This window comes from Mustela erminea, chromosome 8, assembly GCF_009829155.1.
Source record: "Mustela erminea isolate mMusErm1 chromosome 8, mMusErm1.Pri, whole genome shotgun sequence".
Classification (NCBI taxonomy): Eukaryota; Metazoa; Chordata; class Mammalia; order Carnivora; family Mustelidae; genus Mustela; species Mustela erminea.
In genome coordinates this window covers 27,064,664-27,090,818 of record NC_045621.1, presented here as the reverse complement: position 1 = coordinate 27,090,818, position 26,155 = coordinate 27,064,664, and positions in this window count along the sequence as shown.

The following is a 26,155-nucleotide window of genomic DNA, read 5'->3' as shown; positions in this document are numbered from 1 at the left end:
CCACAGAAGCTTCACAGGCAAGGAAAAAAAGGCAGTGAGGGTACTCCATGGCTCCAAATGCAGCAGAGGAGGTTTTGTGACTGTATAAGGAACTGGTGGCATCCATTCTTGCTGAAATTCCTTGCTGTCAAGACCAGGGTCCAGCCCATAAAAAGGGAGTGACTGCTTTGAAGTGACTCATCATGGGTGGCTCAGATGATACCAGATTCTAAGAATCTAAACTGTGTGGCTTGACTGAGCATCCTCGACTACTCAGTTATTTCTCTTCTTTCTTTGTGTGGTTTTGGCCCAGAAGAAGGCACCAAGTTTGATCATATTCATCCTCAAACCCTATAAAATAGTTGTATAGGGCCCCTGGAGCTCCTGCAGCTCCATGACTCTATGCATAAAGGCCTGACCTAAATGTACAGTTGAGGTATTTTCAATATAAGGCTAGTAGAACTGAGGGGGAGCCACACCCCAGAGGATTTACTTGAATAAAAAAGAGGATCTCGTTATAAAATACCCCCTATATGAGTAACAAACTTTGGTACCTAAGTAATTAAAGGGCAAGCACCAGAGGTGAACATCAGCAGGAGAGCTACAGCATGAAGTGACAAAAGAGGGAAGGACAGTGGAGCCAGACTGCCTGGGCTGGGACTCCAGCCCCACCACTGATGAGCTGTGAGGCTGGGACAGGTCATGTGGCCTCTCTATGACTCAATCTCCTCATATGTAACATGAGGATAACAATAGCACTGACTTCATGAGCTGCTGGATTAACTGAGTTAATACTTGTGAAGTCCTTCAAAGCAGCTCCTGACATACAACAAGTGGTTTGGAAGTCTGTTAAATAAAAATGAAAAAAGCTACCTTTACCTTAAAAAAATGAGTTGTGCAAGCATTCCTGGGGGTGGGATGGAAGCTGAGGGGTGCAATGACATCTTTTTGATTCTGGGTGAAAGAGAGCTGAAAATAGGGGGAACGTGTGCCCAAGGGCACATAGTCATGCTGATCTAGCAGACAGGGATCGATGATGTCTCTCTGTTATGTCTTCGTAACAGAGAGTCTGAACAAAGAATTGAAAGAAGAAGGAAAGGAATTTTCTTTTAAACCCTTAGATTTCAGGCTGAAATTAAACCTATTTAGGTTAGCACATAGAGAATGGAATTTCTAAAAGTGAGCTAGCAGGAGGGCGGGGGGAGTGTTAAGAGACCCAGAGTTGGGTAGTTAAGAGAAGAAAAAGTGGAATAAAAATAACTCTGCATCCCCATGCAACCCCACACAGGCAAACAACTTTATCCGGGTATAAGGCTGCCCCTGCATCCATGTTTCAGAAGATAAGGCTCTCCCATAAACTTGACCCAACCCAACCATGATCTCTCTGCTTTAGGACCTCCGTCCTGGCCACAGGGCGAGGAGTAACTCCACATTGTCTTTCTTGTTCTACTCTGTTCCTCCTATGTAAGACTGAGTCCCTGGCAGAGTTCCCTGAGATCTGATCCTAGGCCTACACCAGCCAAAATCACCAAGTCTTAGGTCAAGTTTGTTGTGGAATAGTGTGGCTTGTTTGGGCTGTTTCTTTTTGCTTTTTTCAAGCATCTTCTCCTTCCTTCAGGATTCTTAGATGCCCCTTTGTACCATTGCTCCTTAGGACCCACAGTCTTTTGGTGTTTTCTAGAGAAACCAGAGAGACAGTTTGGATTTTGAAGCTATCAGTCGCCTTATAATATTGTCTGAGTCATTGTATAACTTGTTCTAGGAGTCCTTGACATCACTACCCAGAAGCCATTTGCATAATTAATTAAGATGGATGGTCATCAGGGGAGAGGATGGAGGAGAGAAAAAAATCAGAGGTTGTAAATCTAACCTTCATCCCCAGATGCACACTCTATGCTCCTACCACACATGCACACACAGACACACACACACACGTTTTTCCCTCATTTTGGGGTGTGTAAACTAAAACAAGTGCATGTCACTATTACTGGCTCTGATTCACTTGTCTGTAAAGTGGGAAAAACAGTTTCTGATCTAAACATGCTTTTTTTTAAATGACTATAATAATAAATTAACTGCTAATAATACTCGCATAGTATTTTATATTTTGTGATTCTTTTTTTTTTTTTTTTTTTTTTTTAATTCATAGGACAACTTTTATTTTTAACTCATTGCCACTACTCTTGTTCATTTTTTTTATACAGATAATTTTTTAACCTATTTACCATCACAGTGAGATGTCCAGTACATCAAATTCCATAATAACCTTCTTTCTTGTTCATGTCCAGCAAAAATTATTTAAGCAGGTTATTACAAAGAGAAAGATGTGAGACAGGTGACTTAGGAAGAGCTGTGTGAACAGGAATGTTTAAGACTTACATAAGTAATTTTCTGTCCAGTCCTTGGAAATGTGTTCCTGGCCTTCTTTACCCCAACTACTTAGTTCATGGTTGTTGTAGAACAAACGATAATGGCAAATAAATGGCAAGATTCTGACCCTGGCCCTTAATAACAGTGCTGGAGTAAAGAGGCAGTAGAAGATACTTTATTTTGTTTTTGTTTTGATTAATCTCTGACCTCTACACACACACACACACACACACACACACACATTACCATTTTGAATGACACTCAGGAGAGTTCAGAGAGAGCTATATATGCTATAAAACAAGGGTCTCAGGGTAAATAAATAACTTGTCTTAAAATCTCTATTTAAAAAGTCCAGTTAAAATTCCAAATGAAGTCCCATTTTGGGCTGTGCATCAAATAAAAGAATTTGATGGTAAGGATCATTATACACCAAAATGAGTAACTGAAAGAAGCTGAAAATTCTTCACTAAAAATATTTTTATAGTGGATTTTAAACAGGGTTGTTGCTATTGTTTCAAACAGTTCTGTAATGAGTAATATTCCATCCTTCCTGGAGGCTGCGGGATGAATGACATCAACTCTCAATATCTTCTAAACTTGAATTGAATGTTCTTATGTTGCTATGAGCATCAAAACTGAAGGCTGGCATACAGCTGTTATTACTAATGGGACAAACAACGGAATAAAGATGCCATCATTTACCATGAGGAACAAATGAGAAAATATATGTAAAATGCTTAGTAAGATAGCTGCTATTTAAATGCTTTCAGCAAATTTTGGTCTTTAATAATGATGATGGTGGTGATAAAACTATACTATCCCTTGTGCAGGTTTTTTTTTTTTCATGCAGACCAGGTGAGAATAGATATTAAGAGATAAGAATTTGTTTAAAACAAGTTCTTGAGAACCTTTCCCATAACAAATCCCATTTTCCTGAGCCTTGACTAAAAGCCTTGGGAAAAATTGAGAGCCCATATTTTCCCTACAGCAGAGTTAGTCATCACCGGTCTATAAAATTAAACTGGTTATTGGCTTAAAACACTGATAGTCATCAGAGGTTTATGGTTAGTCTGTGAGTTGATTCATTCAATTTTTTTTCCCATCCTAAGATATGATTTTGGTCATTCAATATAAGAACACAAAACCAGAAAGAAAGCCAAAGTGGTCATGGTGGATGAGGATGGAAACCTAACTCGAAGTCCTTACTTGTTAAAACAAAAAAACAAAACATCTTTGTTCTTAAAAAACGGTGGCAGAGGCAGAGAGACTTGAAAAAAGAGAGAGGTATTAAAGCTTTAGATGCAAAAACTATTTGTATAAGGGATTATACTGGAAGAGCAAAAAAGCTTACTAGTGCTGGACTTACAAAAAAACAGGTTGGAGGGTTCTGGGGAACTATAATGGCAGTAGAAAACTGGTGCCTTTATGCTATGTGAGTAAGCTGTTATAGTTATCCCCATTTTTTAATTTTACCTTGAATTTTTAAAAATTAATAATTGAAAGAATTCACATCACATTTTGGATTTATGGCTTATTTTGAAAAGTCAGAAGATGAGGCAGAGCATAGACTACCCTTCTTCAATGTCACTATGCCCCTCCCTTTCAGTATGTGCTCCACAGCTTGTCATAGTCTGAATTCTACTTCTTACCAAATTTACATGTGACTGGCCTTGATTCTTCGTATGATCTGCCTGTCCCACGTAGGCACTAGAGTTTGCAGCCCTCAATTCAAAAGCATTGAGGGTTGTCTGTGGAAAAATGTTAAAGAAAGGTGACTTCCAACTAATGAGCTAGCTAATAGTCCTTCAAAGGCACCTAGACTTAGGGGGCTTGATAAGAGGAAACATGCATTTTTTTCTTTGTGTTCCAGGACTTCATAACCCACCGGTGTGGAGAGCCATGCAGCAGGAGCAGGGAGTCACGTACTAAGCGAGGCCTGAAGAGTGGGAGGAGTGAGAGATTAACCCAAGGACTGTGAGTGCATTCGCGGGTGACGTTTGATAGATACCAGGAGTCAAGGGAAAGGCGCATGATCTGTAGAACAAAGAAAACCTATGGAGTCACGTACGTGCTCACGAGCACGATGCGTGCACATAGATAGTCCTTCTGATTGGTAGTTTTGTTAGTCGTGGTATACTCTGATTGGATATAGTTCGCACTTGGTGGAGATATACTTGGGGGTCTTAACTGGGGGGGGTCCCCGGCTGAAGATTGTGAATAAAGAAGTTTGCCACTCACCTCGCCTACGGGTCGTTCTTGCGGGTCGAGAGCGACACACCGGGGCTGTGGACATTTATTTTAAAAATGAATGAAGTTTATAGATATTAACAAACTGATTCTGAAGTTTGTTTGGAGAGGTAAAAGACCCAAGATAGACAACAAAGTATTGAAGGAGAACAAAGTTGGAACACTGGCACTGTCAGACTTCAAGACTTACTTGAAGTAATCAAAACATTATAGAATTGGTGAAAAAGTAAGCAGATAGATCAGTAGCACAGAATGGAGAGCCCAGAAATAGGTTCACATGAACTTACCCAACTGATTGTTGACAAAGAAGCAAAGGCAATAAGGTGAAACAAAGATAATCTTTTGTTCTGGAACCAACTAGACATGCAAGAAAAAAAAAAAAAAGAATCTGGATACAGACAATATACTCTTCACAAAAATGAACTCAAAATGGATCATAAACCTAAATGTAATACATAATACTATAAAACTCCCAGAAGATAATACAGGAGAAAACCTAGACGACCTTGGGTATGGGGTTGACTTTTTTTTAGACACAACACCAAAGACATGGTCCATGAAAGAAATAATTGACAAGTTGGACTTTGTTAAATTAAAAACTCCTGCTCTATGCAAAGCACTGTCAAGAGAATGAGAAGAAAAACCACATACTAGAAGAAAATATTTGCAAAAGAATATCTAATTAAAGACTGCTACCAAAGGATACAAAGAACTCTTAAAACTCAGCAATAATAAAGTGGACAACCAGACTTTAAAATGGGCAAAAAACCTTAACAGGCACCTCACTAAATAAGATATGCAGATGTTAAATAAACATAGGAAAAGATATTCAACATCTGATGTCATTAAGGAATTGCAAATTAAAACAACAGTGTGATACCACTACACACCTATTAGGATGGCAGAAATCCAAAACACTGACATTACCATATGTTGGTCACGATGTGGAGCAACAGTAACTCTCATTCCTTTCTGGTAGAAATGCAAAATTGTACAGCCACTTTGGGAAACAATTTGGCAGTTTCTTACAAAACTAAACGTACTTTTATCATAAGATCCAGCAGTCGTACTCCTTGGTGTTTACCCAAAAGAGCTGAAAAGTTATGTCCACACAAAAACCTACAGAGGGATGTTTATGTAACTTTACTCAAAATTATCCAAACCTGGAAGCACCCAAGATGTCCTTCAAGGTGAATGTATAAATAAACTGTAGTATATTCAGACATGGAATATTATTTTGTACTAAAAAGAAATGAGCTATTAAGCCGTGAAAAGACAGGAAGGGAACTTAAATGAATATTACTAAATGAAAGATGTCAATCTGAGAAGAATACATATGGTATAATTTCAACTATATGACATTCTGGAAAAGGCAAAACTTTGGAAGCAGTGAAAAGATTAGTGGTTGTCAATGAGGAGGAGAGGAGAGAGGGATGAATAAGCAGAGGATAAACAGGATTTTTAGGTCAATGAAATTACTCTGTATGATAATATAATAGTGGATACATGTCATTATACATTTGCCCGACCTACAGAATATACAACAGTTCACATTATATTGTATATGCAACAGAATATACAAGAGTTCAAATTATGAAGGTGAAGTAAACCATGGACTTTGGGTGATACTGACATGTGAATGATTGCATTGATTGTAACAAAAACACCACTCCAGTAAGGGTTATTGATTGGTGGAGAAGACTGTATGTCTCCAGGGTAAGGAGAATGAGAAAACTCTGTTTACTTTCCACTCAATTTTTCTGTGAGCCTAAAACTGCTCTAAAAAATAAAGTCAATTAGAAAGCAATCTACACATTTAATGCAATTCCTATCAAAGTACCATCCATCTTTTTCAAAGAAATGGAACAAATAATTCTAAAATTTATATGGAACCAGAAAAGACCTCGAGTAGCCAAAGGGATATTGAAAAAGAAAGCCAACGTTGGTGGCTTCACAATTCCGGACTTCCAGCTCTATTACAAAGCTGTCATCATCAAGACAGCATGGTACTGGCACAAAAACAGACACATAGATCAATGGAACAGAATAGAGAGCCCAGAAATAGACCCTCAACTCTACAGTCAACTAATCTTCGACAAAGCAGGAAAGAATGTCCAATGGAAAAAAGACAGCCTCTTCAATAAATGGTGCTGGGAAAATTGGACAGCCACATGCAGAAAAATGAAATTGGACCATTTCCTTACACCACACACAAAAATAGACTCAAAATGGATGAAGGACCTCAATGTGAGAAAGGAATCCATCAAAATCCTTGAGGAGAACACAGGCAGCAACCTCTTCGACCTCAGCCGCAGCAATATCTTCCTAGGAACAACGCCAAAGGCAAGGGAAGCAAGGGCAAAAATGAACTATTGGGATTTCATCAAGATCAAAAGCTTTTGCACAGCAAAGGAAACAGTTAACAAAATCAAAAGACAACTGACAGAATGGGAGAAGATATTTGCAAACGACATATCAGATAAAGGACTAGTGTCCAGAATCTATAAAGAACTTAGCAAACTCAACACCCAAAGAACAAATAATCCAATCAAGAAATGGGCAGAGGACATGAACAGACATTTCTGCAAAGAAGACATCCAGATGGCCAACAGACACATGAAAAAGTGCTCCATATCACTCGGCATCAGGGAAATACAAATCAAAACCACAATGAGATATCACCTCACACCAGTCAGAATGGCTAAAATCAACAAGTCAGGAAATGACAGATGCTGGCGAGGATGCGGAGAAAGGGGAGCTCTCCTACACTGTTGGTGGGAATGCAAGCTGCTGCAGCCACTCTGGAAAACAGCTTTGAGGTTCCTCAAAATGTTGAAAATAGAACTGCCCTATGACCCAGCAATTGCACTATTGGGTATTTACCCTAAGGATACAAACGTAGTGATCCAAAGGGGCACGTGCACCCGAATGTTTATAGCAGCAATGTCCACAATAGCCAAACTATGGAAAGAACCTAGATGTCCATCAACAGATGAATGGATCAAGAAGATGTGGTATATATACACAATGGAATACTATGCAGCCATCAAAAGAAATGAAATCTTGCCATTTGTGACAACATGGATGGAACTAGAGCGTATCATGCTTAGCGAAATAAGTCAAGCAGAGAAAGACAACTATCATATGATCTCCCTGATATGAGGAAGTGGTGATGCAACATGGGGGCTTAAGTGGGTAGGAGAAGAATAAATGAAACAAGATGGGATTGGGAGGGAGACAAACCATAAGTGACTCTTAATCTCACAAAACAAACTGAGGGTTGCTGGGGGGAGGGGGTTTGGGAGAAGGGGGTGGGATTATGGACATTGGGGAGGGTATGTGGTTTGGTGAGTGCTGTGAAGTGTGTAAACCTGGTGATTCACAGACCTGTACCCCTGGGGATAAAAACATATGTTTATAAAAAATAAAAAATTAAAAAAAAAAAGAAAAATAAATGAATGAGGCCAAAACTTTACTGAGTATATGGTGGACAGAAAAAAGGGAGTAAGGGAAATGATTATGTCCCTGCCCTCAAGGTATTTGTAATGTATTTGCAAAGATAAGACAAAATCCTCATAAAAAGAGGATAATACTAAATATATCAAGTGATCAAGTAAGATAATTTCACTGAAATTATTTTCTATATACATTAGCTCCCTTAGGGTAGAAATCTCAACACCTAGCACATAATAGGCTAGTTGAGGTCTCCTAAAGTGAACAGAAGTTTGTGGTTTAAAAAAAAAGAAGTTCTGTTGTGAAGTATTAACTCTGAAACTAAAAGCTCTTCTCCCCCCTTTTTTAATAAATGGAATCATAATCATAAATACTTGGCTCTTTTTATTTTAGTACAGTTGACACATGATGTTACATTAGTTTCGGGTATGCAGCACAGTGATTCAACAATTTGATATGCTATGCTATGCTCATCACAAGTGTAGCAACCATCTGTCATCATACAACACTATTACACTAACATTGGCTATATTCTCCATGCTGTACCTTTTTTAAAAAAAGATTTTATTTATTTATTTGACAGAGAGAGAGATCACAAGTAGGCAGAGAGGCAGGCAGAGAGAGAAGGGGGAAAGCAGGTTCCCTGCTGAGCAGAGAGCACGATGCAGGGCTTGATCCCAGGACCCTGAGACCATGACCTGGGCTGAAGACAGAGGCTTAACCCACTGAGCCACCCAGGCACCCCCATGCTGTACATTTTATTCTCATGAATTATTCAATCCATAACTGGAAACCTGGATTTCCCACTTCCTTTCACCCATTTGCCCATCCTCCCACTACTCTCCCTTCTGGCAACCAACCATCAGTTTGTTTTCTGTATTTGTAGGTCTTATTCTGCTTTTTGTTTGTTTGTATATTTGTTTTGTTTTTTAGACTCCACATATAAGTGAAATCGTATGGCATTTGTCTTTCTCAGTCTGACTAATCTCATTACATAATACCCTGTAGGTCCATCCTTGTTGTTGCAAGATCGCTCATCCCTTTCATGGTTGAGTAATATTCCATTGTCCATATATAGCTTATCTTCTTTATCCATTCATCTATTGGTGGACACGTGGGTCGCTGCCATATCTTGGCTATTATAATTAATACTATAATAAACAAACTTTTTTAAGATGGAGAACTTTTGTTCAATGAAAACCTTACTGAAGTCCAAATGGAAAGCAAATAAAAATGGATTTGTTCTGGTAGAGAAGGAGGGTTAATCTTGGCTGGTATCTTTAGTACCCCACTCATCTGGCATCCTCTGAGAGAAGATCCAAGAAGTAAAATTTTAAAGCAATGGATCTAGGTGCTCCCATCTGTGTCCAGATAAGGACACAAGGACTTTAGAATGGAGAATGACACAAGGGCACAGAGAGAGAGATTTTTGGTTCTGATTTCCAGTTGGTTGCTCATCCCACATTTACGACTTCTATCTCTACCACCCAAGGACAGCTTCGTAATCATGTCCTATGTGTATACTCACAGGCCGCCTCAGGTGATTGTTGTGTCTATGTTGAAGACTGGAAAGTTAGTTCAACCAATTCCACCAAACCACTGGTTGATTCAGTAGAACATGAGAGGGTGTTGAGAAATCTTTCTGACCCTTTGTTTTGATTTTGACATTGGGCAGATTAAACAATTGTTTGACCACCTAAATGGTTTCTTCTCTTCAGTTTAAGACATACCCCAAAGCCTTGGAGACTGCTTTTGGTGAGGTAGAAAACGGGCTCAACTCTCAGGGCTGTTATGAGTGTTAAATAAAAGAGTGGACATAAGAGGGCATTTATAAATACACAAATTCTAGATTTTTCAGAAGCAAAACTTGTAGCAATGAGATTGAGAATTGGGCCAAGAAAGAGTCAAAAATTAAATACTGACCTCCTGATTCTTAGTCCAGATGTTTGTCCTTGCACACCTTTATCAACAAAGATTTAATCTTAATCATAGTCATGATTTAATATTAACCATAGTTGCTTTCCAAGTTATGGCAGCCAACACAGTAGGATATTCATGGAAGAGGCAGTTTTTTTCATTCTTTCCCCTCACCCTACTGGAATCAATCACCAAGAATTTTCCCCCTCCTTTCAAAAAGTAAAGAATTCTGGCTGGAGTCCTTTCCTCTAATCACAGAGATCCCATGACAGCTTTCTATGTACTCGGGCTCAGTAATGTCTTACGTGATTCTTCAATCCCCTTTTCACATGCTTCAAATGTAGGAGATGTGGGTCAATGTATCATCAATGATGGATGGATGGAAGTAATCAAGAAATAGAAGAAATAATGAAATATTAATTTAAAAATTGGATCAGGAAATTTCTTTTCCATCCTTCGTTACAAAGTAGGTGGAAATGTGGCAAACAGATACTCTTAAGATCTTGTCTTCAAGGTGGTTCTTGTGAAAATATATCTTTCTACTACAGCACCATCATATGGCATCTTCTGCATTGATAGACATATTCTATATCTGCACTATAGTCACTAGCCACGTAGTGGCTATTGAACATTTGAAATATGACTAGTGTGACTAAAGAATTAAATTTAAAAATTGTATTTTATTTTAATTAATTCATATTTAGATAACCACATACGGCTACTGAATCAGTGCAGTTCTAGAATAAAGTATTCGTATATCTAAGCTTATAACTATAGGTTAATATTTACTGACTCCATATTGGGTTTTTTTTAAAGATTTTATTTATTTATTTGACAGACAGAGATCACAAGTAGACAAAGAGGCAGGCAGAGAGAGAGAGGAGGAAGCAGGCTCCCCGCTGAGCAGAAAGCCTGATGCAGGGCTTGATCCCAGAACCCTGGGATCATGACCCAAGCCGAAGGCAGAGGTTTTAAACTCTCTGAGCCACCCAGGTGCCCCTTGACTCCATATTGTTAAGGAGGAAAATAATAATTAAGAATGTGATCCCAATTTTATGTCATTTTTAAATGTCTGATGGATAAAAAGGATATATTCAGAATATTAGTAATATGGTCGCTGGGAATGAAATTATAGTTGTTTTTCCTTTTCTGTATTTTCTATTTTCTCTAAAATAAATGATTTGCTATACATCTTTTAAGTGGTTGCTTCTCTATCTGCCCACATACTCCACCACTATTCCCAAGCACAGTGTTTGCAAAAAGTAACTATTTATTGTATTTAGTTGAAATACTCTCATGTAAAAATCTCATGGCAGGATATGTGCACAAACTTGCACAAGAGTAGGAAGATAGACCCAAAATGACCTGGGTATGCCACATGCAGACATGATGAAGAGTGGGGACAGAAAACCCACACCCATTCAGGCCCTGGATGGGCACCCTGGAGAGCCCCTGAGATCCTGAGGGCCTGAGTACCCAACTACAGACCATGATTTCAAGAAGATCTCTTAATTCAGAAGTGAGTCATGGCCCTGGTGGAGTGGATCCTGAACCTGGAACTAAGCCAGTGGGAAGGTCAGACTTAGCACACCCTCTAATAACACAGAACCAAGTTGAGGCCAAAACAAATGCATTGCATCATCTCAGGTTATTATCCTCTATCAAAGCTTCTATCCCTTAGGAATAAAAATTGAGTAATGGTGGAGAAAGGGGGAGGAGAGAGGAAGCAGGCTGTAAATATGTTCTACTGCAGACAGATCATTCCTTTGGGATCATGAAGTCATTTGAACACTGAGGTTGAAAGGGACCTAGAGGGGTCATTGCACCCATCCCCTTGCCTCTATGGCAGGAACCCACCTCACCTCAAGTAGTTGTAAAGCTCTTTTGTGTTCCAGCCCTGCTGAGACAGTGATAGGGAAAGGAAATGATTTCTTGCATTTTAATATACTCAGGTGATAGTTTATGATACTTGCTACTGCTTTAGTAGAAATATATCATTCTTTTCTGATATAAATATATAAATCCATTCCCTCTCACTTCCCCATACACACTGTATGTCTATTTACTTTATATATATATTATTAAGGTACTCCTCTGGAGATAATTTCTTTCAGGTTTTTTCAACCAAGGTAAGGTGAAAAAAGGGAGAAATTTGAATTATTGGTGGTGTAAATTATACTGCAGATGGCCATACAATAAGCATGTCTTGATGATGGAGTTAAAGCAGAGCCTGACTTTCTAATTCTAGATTCTTTATAAACATATGACCAACGTGATACAGAGAAAGAAGATTGGGTATTATAGAGGGCACAGATTGCATGGAGCACTGGGTGTGGTGCAAAAATAATGAATACTGTTATGCTGAAAATAAATAAAAAATTAATTAAAAATAAAAGAATCCAAAAAAAAAAAAAAGAAGAAGAAGAAGAAGAAGATTGGGATGACTCTTCCTTTGTTTCAATAATTCCCTTCCTCAGAGCTGAACCCAACTAGTAGAACCCTCTGAGGTATTTCCTCACTAAAACTTGGAGAAATTTCTTATGGATTGGAATACTCCCCTGTATTTCCCCCCCCCCAATCAAACCATCAAACCAAGAAATCCTCATAAGAAGAGGGGGAAAACCCGCCATATTTTCCATTTCACATATCCTATTTGAAACCCAGTGGATTTTTCTCACACTAAACTGATTTTAACTCAAGTTCTAGAATTTCACTAATGCAAATATGAGAAGAGAGGCAAAGGTGAAATAGAACCAGGATGAACCAATCAGTCTCCAAGAATGAAGCATGAGGGTGCACATTTTCACTCTCAGGACCCCACCCACTGAATTGATAAAATCCCATTGCTTTGGCCAGGGCAATGCCTTTTTCCGTCTGTGCTATAATAACCCCACTGATTGTCCTTGGGAGGCAAAGAAGGTTGAGATTTTGGTACTGCAGCTGGGCTAGGTAAGATGCAGTTTGGAGGAGAAAGGGATGAGGCAGGGTATGTCTCAGTAGCACAAAAGATTGGGTAGAGGGAAAGAAGAGGAAACATGAAATGTCTGGGCTAAATTGAGACCATAGTAACCATGTTGAAACCAAAGTTCTATGCTGGGTTATAGTATTAGAAAAGGAAAGCCTGAGATACTAGTCTGAGGAAACTCTATTCAGTATGGCAGGCAACCTGGAATCATTGGAAGCTCTGGAGCAAAGGGCTAATAGGGCAAAGCATGTCTTTAAAGAATGTTAATGTGTCTGGAGTATGCAGGCTTATTTTCAGGAGAAAGGAGAGATTTCAGGCAGAGACTCTAGTAGAAGGATGTTGCAAGAATCTTGGCCTGAGGTGGTGAGAGCCTGGAGAGCAAGATGGCAATAGTAATAAAAATAATAATATAGCTCACATTTGCTGACACTTATTAGGTGCCAACCATTGTACTAAGGATTTTACTTATATTATCACATTTCATCATTATAACAGCTCTGTGAAGTAAGTACTATTATTTTTATTACTTTTCAATTGTGGAAACTAAGGGCCATCGCTTCTAAGTAAACAAAAACAAAACAAAACAAACAAAAAATAAAACAAGCAAGAAATGCATTTCAGAAGCGAATACAAAGGATTTGTTAAGTAGGATGTGTTAGGGAAAGACACAGAATATTTGAAGAACCTGAATAACAGGAGCCAGAGGGGAAGGGATTTCTACTAGTGTCAGTGACAGGAAAATGGAAGCTTTGCAAGGTGAGTAGGTTGTGTTGGGGGTGGGGGGGAAGCAATGAGTTGTTTTGCCCTTCATGAATTTCTCATTTTCTTGGAATTTTCAAACATGTTTTTCTAAATCCCTAGAACATGTTCCCATAAGATCTCCTCCCCCTCAATATCTCTATGGCTTAAGAAACAGATCTGATTGACCTACCCCAGAGATAATGAGGGACCGACAACACTGACCCAATACCAGACAGTAAAGAGAAACCAGAGACAACGGTCTTTGCCCTTCCCTATGTTGGCATGGGTCACCAGTGACCTGATTGGCCATGGGACTGGCTGAAGGCCCTGCCGTTCCTTACCTCTTTCTTCCACCTGCATTCCCTTGGCCACCCCCAGGCTCCTGCACCCTGGGGGACAAGCTGACTTCATTTCTTTACAAGTGCACGGCGTAATTCTCAGCATTTGGATTCCCTAGCATCTGGGAGAGGGATATGTTGTGGGAAGACAATAGCAGTAAAAATGTCTCTGTGAAGGATGGGACCTTCAAGAGGGTCTGGGAGCCGGTATCTGCCAAAGGCCATTGGGAGGAATGACAAGCAGTTCTGACGTCAAAGAGCCTCCAGAGTCCTGACACAGAATGAGATAATGGCTTATTTCCTGAGGGAGTAAACCTTCCTTGTTCCTAGGTTCTTGTATAACTCAGGGCACTAGGAGGTTAACCTTAGATGAGAATCTTCTCCGTGTTAGGTTTGCCTTAGAAGACGTTCATGTGTGTCACACCCATATGTTCATATACCCATGCTTTCTCTGGGTAAAAATTAAATGTCATTACCCTGTGTCTTCACTTCCTCTCTCTTCCATATGTCTTCTCTCCAACAACCATGCCTTGTCCTTTTCTTGACCTTCTTCTCCTTCCTACCCCAGTGAGTTAGAGAAACCTTATATTGCATAACTTCCATGAAAGGAATGAGAGCAAATTAATGTTTCTATTCTCCTCTTTCCCATGAAACCCAACAAATTGAAGTTAATCACCCCATACTCAAGTTAAATAGGTACCAGGGGAAGGCACAAGACTCTTCCTAATGGTCTGAATTGTGGGATTCAGGTTTGTTGAATGAAATCTCAAAGAAGCCCATCCACATTTCTGACATCCTTATCAGTCCTTGTAGGGGCTCAGCAAGACCCAATACTCCAACATCACCTCTAGGTCTCCAGGTAATACCTCTTAAAGTCCCTCTTCTACAGAAGATTTTGAAGGAAAGAATTAAAACTGTAGCTTTCCACACTGGGTATTTTCAGAGCAGCCAGGGCTTCCCTTTTTTTTCCATATCAGAGGGCAGGATTCCCCTTGCTCCAAGATTTCCATCTAATTTACCACATAATTTCACTTTGCCTACAACATCTACATCCTCTTATTAGATAAAATGTAGCCCATAAGCATGTAAGCAGGTCATTGACATCTGATGTCTGACCATTTTGACCCTAATTTTCCATTCTTTTTGTAGAATATGGAAGAAACCCATTACTCAATCAGTTAACAAGTTAGTATTCTCCCTCACTACGTAGAATGAAGTCTCTAGAAAGTCAAGGACTTTGTATATTATGATCCCCAGGCCCCCACCCCCAATCCCTAGAACCTAGAGCAGCATGGGCACATTCGGAATGGTTTACAGTCATGTAACTGCCCCCTTCCCCTCATTAGAACCTCTTGGCCTATCAGAGTTGAAAAACAACATCTATTCTAAAGGGTGATACATGGAATATAATAATATTTTCTCTTTCTGCTGGCTAAGTGGACAGGTTTTGGTGTACTAACTCTTCTCCCAAGATTCAGTGGCCCTCTACTTGTATTATTCAGTGGGCAAAGGAGTTTCTTCATAAGTCCTTCCTACACAGTTATCTGATTATTGAAGGACACAGCAGTGACACACTAAGGACCAAGGGCACTACATTGGTTTCCTAGGCCATAGGTTTCCTAGGGCTTCTGTGATGAAGTACCACAGGCCAAATGGCTTAAAACAGCAAAAGTTTATTCTCTCACAGTTCTGGAGGCCAGAAGTCTGAAATCAAGATGTCAGCAAGACCATGCTTCCTCTAAGACTCTGAATAGAATCCTTTCTTGCCTTTGGTAGCTTCTGACAAGGGTCGCTGATCTTGACATCCAGGCCTTGAAGTTATATCACTTCAAATATCTGCCTTTGTCCCCACATGGTGTTCTTTCTGTGTCTCGGCCTTCTTAAAATGGCACAACTTATATTGGATTAGGGCCCATCTTAATGACTTCATCTTAACTTGATTTTATTTGCAAATTCCTCATTTCCAAACAGTGTCACATTCACAGGTTTAGGGTTTAGGAATTGGGCATATTATTTGGAGAGGATACAAATTCAACCCATACCTGGCCTTCAGCTTCCCCTCTGTTATAGACAGATTCACATGCAAGTAAGCACACAGGCACTCATGGTCAAACCTTGCTTGCTTGCTGCAGAGGTAATGTCCAGACTATGGACTTGACCAGGAGGTCTGAGAGTGACTTCTGAATCTGGGTTAATGAGCCATCTGACCTTGAGCAGACCCCATATTAATCCCAGTATGAAGCAGACAAGGAAACTGAAGATTTGAGAGTTTATCTAGCTGACTAAGCTCATGAGGAAGTTGTGAGGATAGAATGAAACACACTCTGAAAATAAATCGTAAAAGCTGGAAAACTGTACAAATGTGAAGGGAGATCCTCATTATCCAGGCTGCTGTGGTCTCTATGGTGATATGTGGGGTCATACTTAAGAAGGTGGGACCAGGGGCTCCTGGGTGGCTCAGTGGGTTAAGCCGCTGCCTTCGGCTCAGGTCATGATCTCAGGGTCCTGGGATCGAGTCCCACATCGGGCTTTCTGCTCAGCAGGGAGCCTGCTTCCTCCTCTCTCTCTCTGCCTGCCTCTCTGCCTACTTGTGGTCTCTCTCTGTCAAATAAATAAATAAAATCTTTAAAAAAAAAAAAAAAAAGAAAGTGGGACCAGGAATGTTGGGATTTGCTGTGTGACAGATTAACCTTCGCCCTTTTCCAGTTTCTTCCAGAATCCAGAGGTTTCCCACAAAATTCCTGGTAAGTTTTTCCTAAAGCCCTCTTTTCCTTAATCAGTATTCCTGGCTGGATTTCAAGAAAGATTCCAACTTCATGTCATGATGCATGGACATGGAACCAGGAAGGGCTTTTGGGTCTATCTCTGAGAGAGCTACCAAAGTCAGAATTAAGTGGTATTTCAAGCTCCAATCCTAGAACTTTGGGGGTTGTTCAGAGTTCAACACCGTGGAATAGAAATCAATCCCTCTTTTCTACCCTCACCTGCCATTCTCCATTGCACTTGTCACTCTGCAACTAGATATATCTTTCTCAAATGCAAATCTGATTATGTAACGTATGCTGAAAAGTCATTGATGAATCCCTATGATTGACTGGCTAAAATATGCAATCTTTGTTCATGAGATGTGGGCCTTCTACAGTGTGGCCTCTCTATGCCCTCCAGCCACATCTCTCCCCATGGACCTCCAGCTTATTCATCATTATGAAGATCATCTCTCTTTGCAGTCCTCTGGCTATGCCAAGTTCTCTCCTCACTCTTTTCCATTTTATATTCTCATCTTTCAGTTAGAGAAAAATAAACAAAACATAGTAATTAATTTTACCAGATATTTTAACCAGGGATGGACCATGGTTCCATTTAGCCTGGAGAGTTTGTGAATTTAAAGGTTAGCTTTTGATTGTTGGTCACTTTCCATCCCCCTCTCCCTATTCTGTCTCCACATGAAGGAGATGTTACACACTGAGGTCCCAGGGGTCCTTCTACTTTCTGTGCTGTTGATGTGCTGTTGTTTTTGTCAGATATCCGTCAGATGAGAGCCCAGATCCTGTGGAACAGGGAGAATGAATAGTGCCCGCCCCTGTGTGAACACCCACACAACTACAGCAAATCATCTTAAGTGACAGCAGCAGCCCCAGTCTGACTTTTCCTTGCCCATGGAGGGGGCTTCAGCCTCATGGTCCCTCCCTTCCTCCTTTCCTCTCTCCATTACTGCATCTCATTGTCCTTCTTCCCGCCACCGCCCCACTTCAGCCCTTACCATGTCACAGCTGGACCACTCACTGCAAGAGTCTCCTCCATGCCTTCCCAGAATAATCTGAAATGACCTCTGCTTTAGGGCAGTACTTTTTCCTCCACCTCTCAAGCACTTGGGTTCTTTGGAAACCCTTGTTTCTTTTGCAACTTTCCCACAAATACCACCAAATCCAAGTTAAAACAACAAACAAAATCAGAAAACACTATAAAAAGGGGCAAATAGGCACTCTATCTCTCTATCCTATACCTTTACCCACAATCAGTCTCTTAAGAACCCAAGTAGCTACTGTAATGCTCACTCCCCCCTCATTCCCCTCCCTTCAAGAAATAATTACTTGTTGGGGTCCCAGTTCCAGGCTTTTGCCTTTCCCCTGATAAAACTCCAAATACCCAAATCTTTCTACCATAGTTTGTGCCTGTCTATATCCTCTATTAAACAGATGGGGACAAACAGCTTTGATTTACACATTTAGAAAACACACTGGAAACATTTCTACACTTTTCCCTTAGATCAATCTGAATTAACAAGGCCTGAGCAAGTAGATTAACCTCACCCAGGGTAGAACAGGCAAGAGATAACCAGGATGTCATAATCCTAAACTTTTGATGAGTGGTTTGCCCTGTGGATTCTCATTCTCTTACACTTTGATGTGAAGCCTCCAGCTGTGACTCAGTCTGGGTGAGGGTGCGGTGCCCAGGGAGAAGGACACCAAGCAAATCTGCCACCAAGGGAGGGCCACAAAGTAACACAAACCTGTCTTCTTGATAGCTTGCACCCTGAGAAATTCAATTACCACTCTCAGACACACAGCCCAGAGATGCTCACAGGTCTCTAATAAGGTGTCAACAATAAGGAAAAGAAAAAGGAAATAAAGAAATTTTAAAAAATAAAACTCCTAACCCTGCAGGATATTTGTTTGATAGAAGCAAAATGAAAACTTGAGATATCTCCATGAATTGAACAGAACAGAAAATCCACTCCCCAAAAATCCAAATGGAAGATTAAAGCATAGAATCAAGATTCTGGCATTGTTAGGTTCTACTAACTACATAACTGATTTGAGCTGAGTTTTTTTTTTTTAGCCTCTCTAAGCCTTTGTTTCATCCCTATATGTAACCCTAATACATACACAGAGACCCATGTGATTCAGTCTGAGAAGTGTCAGATTTAAGAAGAGACATTCCCGGGCACCTGGGTGGCTCAGTCCTTAAGCGTCTGCCTTTGTCTCAGGTCATGAACCCAAGGTCTTGGTACTGAGCCCCACACCAGGCTCTCTGCTCTACAACAGGAAGCCTGCTTCTCCCATTTCCACTCCCTCTGCTTGTGTTCCCTCTCTCGTTGTGTCTCCCTCTATCAAATAAAATCTTTTTTAAAAGAGAGAGAGACATTCCCAAATTACAAGTAGTAAAGATGGAATTCCATTTATTATTCATCACTCTCTGAAGACATTAAAGGGAGTGGAATATATGGTTCTCAGAAATACTTGCTCAAATTCTCTTTCCTCTTTCACACTTGCCCATCATGGCTGCTCTGGCTCTGGTCTCTAGGAAGGTAAAACTTTTTTCCTTTCCTTCACTCCCTATTCACATAGCTTTCTATCATCCTCCCTTCCTATCCTCCAAGTACTATACTATTTACACCAACTTATCTCTTCCTCCAGAAAATAACAACAACAAAAACCCCGACTTTCCTCTTGTTAGAGCACAGGAGGTGGAAATCAGGCCAGAACTTGCAGGATTATTCCTGGTGAGGTTGGGAAAGGAATCAGGGTGTAAACAATCCTACATGGTTGAGTTTTGTTTTCTCCTTGTATTATTTTTTGGAATCTTTAAAAATTTATTATTTATTAGAGAGAGTGAATGAGAGAGAGAGCATGAATAGTGGGAAGGAACAGAGGGAGAAGCAGACTCCCCACCAAGCAGGGAGTCCGACGCAGGACTGGATCCACGAACTCCGGGATCATGACCCGAGGGCAGACCCTCAACCAACTGAACCACCCACGCACCCCGTCCTTGTGTTATTAATGTTTGTCCCACAACTACAAACATGATATTCTGATATCTCTTTACTTACCTCACACATTTCTGGTATAGACCAAATAAGATATTACATATTCCTTTGGAACAATAAATCAACATCATCATATATAGTATTTTATTGTGAACCCATGTAAAAGGTTTGGTGTGATTTCTCTTTCTTGATTATTCACAGAACAGTATAGGGAGAGGGAAAAAAAAAATCTTTCCTTAAAATAACCGTGCAAATGATCACACCTCTGAGACTGTTAAGTGTATCTCTCTATTGTGAAATATGTCTTTATTTCGTTTGTCTTATTCAGGACTCCTAAGGATAAGGTTTTGGTTTTGTAATATTGTGTATCTGTCAGTGTGGGTCCTCCACTATTAATTAACAAATTCATTTAAACAAAAATATTTATTAATGAATTGATAATTTTATCTCTCAAAAAAAATCCTACCTTGCATCAGATTCTGGCTGTTAAATAAATCTTAGCCCTTTCCCTCAAACAGCTCACAATCTAGTGGGCAAGATGAAAATGTGAGCAGATATTTTAAGTCATTGATTCCTGAGGGGGCAAAGTCCAAGGAAAGTGACAAGGACTGAGAGCCCAGTTTACTGACGAAGCCACTGGGGCAGCTGATGCCTGTTGTCTAACCTGGCTCCTAGTTCTTCTTCAGGTTAACCCAGAGAGAGCCCAGCCACTGTGGTGCACAATGTTGTCCAGCCATGCTTTGGCTACGTGCATGCCCCCCTCCCTTTCCCACATCCTACAAAAAGGTGAGAATGTCATATTCTCAGCTTCCCTTGCAGTTAGCAGTGTCCATGGAGCCCAGTCCTAGCACATGGGGAAGTCTTTGAAGAGCTTTGGGAAAAATTTTCTTCCCTGATAATAAGAAATAGAAGCAGAAAAGGGGAGGGGAGGGATAAAAAGCTTTTGTACAGCAAAGGAAATAAATCAGCAAAATGAAAAGTCAGCCTATGAGATGGAAGAAAATATTTGCAAATCCTGTATCAGCTAAGGGGTTAATATAACAAATACATAAGGAACTCTTACAACTCAATAGCAAAACAATCACATATAACACAATTAAAAAGAAACAGAGGAACTGAATAGGCATTTCTCCAAAGAAGACATACAAATGGACAACAAGTATATGAAAAGATGATCAATATCACTCATCATCAGGGAAATGCAAATGAAAACCACAATAAGATACCACCTCATACCTATTAGGGTGGCCATTGTTAAATAAAACACACACACACACACACACACACACAAGACAAGTGTTGACAAGAATATGGACAAAATGGAACCCCATACACTGTTGATGGGAATGCAGTGGTGTGGTTACTCTGGAAAACAGTATGGAAGTTTTTCAAAAAACAAACACAGAAGCACCACATAACCCAGTATCTCACTTTAGGGTATATATTGAAAAAAAACTGAAATCAGGATTGCAAAGCATTCACAATAGCCAAGATATGGAGCCATCTAAACTTCCATCAGTGGATGAATGGATAAAGAAATTGTGTTATATACACCTGATAAAATATTACTCAACTTGGAAAAAGAAGGAAATCCTACCATACATGACAACATAGATGAACCTGAAGGACACATGCCACGTGAAATAAGCCAGTTCCAAAAGGACAAATACTGCAGGATCCCAAATATATGAAGAACGTAAAATGGTCAAACTCACAGAAGCAGAGAGTAGAATGGTGGTTACCAGGGACTGGGGAAAAGGGAATGGAGAAATGTTCAAAGAATATAAAGCTTCGGTTATGCTAGATGAGTGAGTTCTAGAGATCTGCTATGCAAAATAATGCCTACAGTTGACAATATTATATTGTACACTGAAAACTTGATTAAGAGTGTAGGTCTCATGTATAGTGTTCAACAGAAGAAAAGAAGAAGAAGGAGGGGGAGGAGGAAGGGGGAGGAGAAGGAGGAAGGGGAGGAAGGGGAGAAGGAAGAGGGGGAGAAGAAGAATGAGGAGGAGGAAGAAAAGGTGGAGGAGGGGGAGGATGAGGAGGGGAAACAATACACTCAGAGCACAAGCACTGGAATATTATTCAGCCATAAAAATGAGGAAGTCCTGCCATGTGTGAAAACAGTGAAATAAGTCAGACAGAGAAAGGCAAATGCTGTATGATCTCACTTATATGTGAAATCTAAAAAAAAAAAAAATCTCATAAAGAGGTCAGATCTGTGGTTCCCAGTAGTGGGGGGAGGGGGGGAGGAGCTGGAGGAAGGTACCAAACGGCACAAACTTCCAGTTAGAAGATAAAGAAGTACTGGAGTCTAAAGTACAACATGATGGCTGCAGCGAACACTGCTGGATGATATAAAAAACTGTTAAGAGAGCAAATCCTAAGAGTTCTCATCACAAGAAAAAAATAAAATCAGCAATGCATGTTGGATATAGCCCACAAGCCTCCATTCTGAAACTTCTGCAGTTTCTGAATGTGTGCAGCATTGGGAATAATTTCAGATATCATACCTGAAGCCTAAGGAACAAGGATGGAGAAAGCACCTGGAGCATGAAGTCAGGTGAACTTGGGTCCAAAGCAGTCAGCTGCTGATGAGCTATCTGATCTTAGAAATGTCTCTTAACTCATCTGCATAGGAAGAGATAGAGGCCAGTGAGCTCTTAGGCATCTCCTGCCACAAGCTTGGGCATTCTGAGGCCCTCTGTGACTAACCTGATCAGTGGAATATAGACAGATGTGGCCGAACGGTTGAGAAAACACATCTGACTGGCCCCTGAGATTCTCACACCTCATTTCCTGATGTGGTCCAGGGACCCTCTGTACCTCAGCAAAGTAGATCTTATCTGTGTTTTTCTCAGGGACATGGGGAGGAATGGCATGGCTTTGGGGCCAAGACATCACAAACAGCAGTTGTCTCACTTATTTTGTGTATGGAGGAAAGATCCCAGCACTGTTAGGTCACAATCACTCTGCTTATGTTCCACAGAGTACTGGCCAAATCTCAAACATGATAAAGCCTGCACCCGTAATTACCAACAAAACCAATGGCGGAAAAGAACCACTCTCCCTATTAGCTAGTGCAGCACAGCTGCCCAGCAGCCAGGCATAACCTCTCAGCCTAGAGAGGTTGATAGCACCTACTGTCCGCTGACATCCCCTCCCAGATGACAGCTTGTAGTTTCAAAGACTGGGAGCCCCAAGATAATGTCCCAGGCCCATGAAAATCTGAGCAAGACAAAGTCACAGAGAATATTCTGCTCTTCAGGAAACTAAGGTCATATGATTTATGGAGCTCACACAGCTAGGTAGAGACAAAGCCATGGCCAACTCATAGCAACTAGCCAGAATTCTCATGGCAACAGAGCCAGAATTAAAATAATTAAAATAAAAGAATAAACAGTAAAAAAAAAAAAAGGAGGACATATTCAGCCTCTAACACACATGAGAAATAATAAACACATACCAGTAACCAGAAAAGTATCACTGAAATATGAACTTTTCAGAGTGAGTCTTTGCTGGAGAAACCACTCATATGTGTAATTCTTGATATATGTGCTAAAAGTTCATTTGCAACGTCATGGCCATGATGTGTAACATGGCATACTTAATCTTTGTTTGAATCCTAGTTCTAATTAATAAAAATTGCATCACATGAAATACTAATGTAATCCATAGCAACTTGCATTGCCCCATCACTACCTTAATCACATTAAAGCACCCATTTACAATGTCTGACTTTCTCCCTGGCCTAGAGGTTTCTTGAGCAAAGTAACTGTATTTATCTTCTTTCTCTATTCTCAGTGTAAGCCCAACAGCCAGTATATGGTATGTGCTTCATAATTACGTGCTAAGTAAGTTAATATATACATACATACATACATACACAGTTCTAATGCCCCATCCAGAGCTCTGTGATGCTAGCTACGATTACTCCCTTAAGGAAGCATGCAATTAGGGATCCAAAAGGCTGTTTTTCCCCCTATTCCTCATTGTGTGACGTTTGAATTATTATTTTTTTTTAGATTTTTTTTATTTATTTATTAGATTTTAGCACTTTTTATTTTATTTTTCATTAATTCATTTATTTTCAGAAAAACAGTATTCATTATTTTTTCACCACACCCAGTGCTCCATGCAATCTGTGCCCTCTATAATACCCACCACCTGGTACCCCAACCTCCCACCCCCCCGCCACTTCAAACCCCTCAGATTGTTTTTCAGAGTCCATAGTCTCTCATGATTCACCTCCCCTTCCAATTTACCCCAACTCCCTTCTCTCTAACACCCCTTGTCCTCCATGATATTTGTTATGCTCCATAAATAAGTGAAACCATATGATGATTGACTCTCTCTGCTTGACTTATTTCACTCAGCATAATCTCTTCCAGTCCCGTCCATGTTGCTACAAAAGTTGGGTATTCATCCTTTCTGATGGAGGCATAATACTCCATAGTGTATATGGACCACATCTTCCTTATCCATTCGTCCGTTGAAGGGCATCTTTTGAAAGCTGGGGCTCCAGATTTGCACATTACATCTTGATTTGCCACCCAGTTCCAGGATTGGAAGAGATTTAGGGTCTCCCTTCCTCTGTTTAGACCCTCCCTTCACTGAATCATGATTACATTTAATTACATTCTTCATTTCAACAACTGGATGTCTATGATGTGTAAGGCAAGACAATCTTTTTTTCAATACCCAGATTAGGGTTAATGGTAGGTTCAGTGATTTTTTTAGCCCCAAAGTACCTATCATATAGGTGGGTGTTTAATGAATACTTACTACTCCTTTACCAGTTTGTTTCTTGGCAGCTGGTCTGTCCAGAAAGCCCAAAATTCATCCTCACTGATGCTGCTTAGCAATTTCTGTCAGTTTCCTGATCCAGATCAGTAGGAATGGAGACGTGTCAGTAACCATTCATGTACCATATGGCTCTGTTAAGGAGGTCAAATCTTTTTCCCTCCAAATCATAAACCCTTGTAAGATAAAGAGGTCAGCTATCTTTTTACACATTTTACTGTCCTGTCTCTAAGATAATGAGTCTGTACCACAAATTGGTCAGAACTCCTTCTTCCCAATTCCTATTTCTGAACCTTCTTCTCCAAGTAGTCTTGTTCCCTAAGATGATGGTGATTCTAGGCTACATGAGACGCTAGGGATAAGTAGGTAAGGAGGGAACTAGTCACTGCACAGCACTTCATGAAATCTTCTAATGGGATATCCATTGATTCGACAGACTTGAAATATCATGGCAATGCCCCTTGTTATGAATGTTTATGCCCTCCCCCCCAATTTATAGGTTGAAGCCCTAACTCCCAGTGGAGTTCTGGTATTTGGAGGTGTGGCCTTTGAGAGGTACTTGAGTTTAGATTAGGTTATGAGGAAGGGAACCTCATGATGGAATTAGCACCCTTATAAAGAAGGGAGAGAGACTTTGCTCCCTCCAGGACCATGTTCCAAGGGAAGGCCATGTGAAAACACAGCAAAAATATGGCCATCTATAAGCCAGAAAGCAGGCACCAAATCTTGCTGTGCCTTAACCTCAGACTTCCTAGCCTCCAAACCATGAGAAACAAATGCTGTTGTATAAGCACCCCAGTTCATGGTATTTGGTTGTAGCATTCCATGTCCAAAAGACAGCCTTTCTATCTGTCAGTTCCTTTCACAGGTGATACTCACCCTGGGCCACCCACCACACTACACAGCATATTCCAACATCCCTAATTACAGCACATGCAGAAAACTCATGTTAGTAGTGAGATGAATATGCATCAGAGAGTCCTCCACATAGAGCCTCACATTTTCCTAAACTCTCCATTTTCATTGAGTTTGACTGTTCCCTTTGCCTTGAATCAGAAATCAACAGTGTGATGATGGATCCATCTCAGCCTCAAATCAGGGATCTGTGGAACAGCCTCAGTGCTGTCCTGGCATAATTGCTGATACTGGCTTTCAACCATGTTCCCCATCCTCAGTAGCAGGAGTGACAGAGCAAGGAAAATTAGAAAAGGAAGAGTCCAGGAAAATTAGAAAAGGAAAATTAGAAAAGGATGAGTCCGTAAAAGGAAGAGTCTAAAAAATTAGAAAAGGAACTCACCAACTTGGCCAGTTGATGAGTTTCTATGTCTAGACAGGCTGACAAGTAAAAAGTGTTCCTCTTGGAGGTCCATGAACCTGGAAAATAATTTTAAGGGCTGATTCTGTTTTTTCCTCTGAGCAGCCCTAATTACCTTCCCTGAGATCCCTCTCCCAGGTTAAATGGTGAAGAGTACTTGCTCTTGACACTCAGGACTCTGCTCTGACAGAGGCCCTGCCTGCTTGGCCAGCCCAGGCTCCACTACTTACCCTCAACAAGGTCCTTTGAAAGCCAAG